Here is an 834-nt window from a genome sequence, read left to right as displayed (position 1 = left end):
ATCTCTCAGTCGAAAACTTGGTCAGCTGCTGCTACACATGTGGTTTTGGATGCAATGGTGGCTTCCCTGGTGCTGCTTGGAGCCACTGGGTTAAGAAGGCTATCGTCACTGGATTTTCCCACTATTTGTTGGGCCAGAATGAAATACAATTTTGCTTGTCAAGGCTCTTGCTTTAGAGTACCTAAACATATAAAAAAAACCCAAAATGAAATTACTCTACAAACAATAATGTGAAATAAATTATGGAAACAAACTGTCTTAATGAATGTTATGATATTACTTAGGGTGTTATGTCAATCGATTGGCAACTGGTCATCTTCAAGACAACATTTTTTGAAACTGAAGTATGCCTGAAAAAAACCAAAATGAAATAACTATAAAATAATCATGTAAAATAAAGTATGGTAACAAACTATCTAAATGACAAGCTCCTGCTATTATATGACTTAAGGTGACATGTAAATCGACTGGCAACTTTTGTCTCAAGACTAAAATTTCTGAAACTGAAATGTGTTTGTTGATGAATGTAATCTGCAAATAATTTTGTGGTTTAGTTTTCATCACACAGAAATATAACTGAATAATGAATACATACTGTCAATTCCATTTCACACAGCTGCAGCTTAAAATTTGTGCCTAGAACCATGAAATCATCAAGGCCTTTTAAATGAGGGAAAGTCAGAGGGGAAAGCTTGTTTGTCATGCCGAATAAAGTATGGTGTGCTAGGATATCACTAAATGTGACATGTAATTCAACTGACAACTTGCCGTCATCTTCAAGACATATTTTCTGAAAGGGCGCAATGTCTGATGATATAGATAATCTGCCAATAA

The 834-nt window shown here is 35.0% G+C and overlaps 1 long non-coding RNA gene across 1 annotated transcript; it reads right to left on the bottom strand.

Annotated features, from left to right (window-relative positions):
- Nucleotides 1-277: 277 nt before the first annotated feature.
- LOC124193435 lies at nt 278-626 on the bottom strand. The gene is made up of 3 exons (XR_006874262.1): nt 596-626; nt 414-531; nt 278-350 (listed from the first exon to the last, which is right to left on the bottom strand). It is a non-coding gene; the product is annotated as an uncharacterized LOC124193435 (long non-coding RNA).
- Between the last annotated feature and the right edge of the window lie 208 nt (nt 627-834).

Source organism: Daphnia pulex, chromosome 5 (assembly GCF_021134715.1).
Source record: "Daphnia pulex isolate KAP4 chromosome 5, ASM2113471v1".
Lineage (NCBI taxonomy): Eukaryota > Metazoa > Arthropoda > Branchiopoda > Diplostraca > Daphniidae > Daphnia > Daphnia pulex.
The sequence above is the reverse complement of the archived record's forward strand: the minus strand, read 5'-3'. Positions and strand labels throughout refer to the sequence as shown.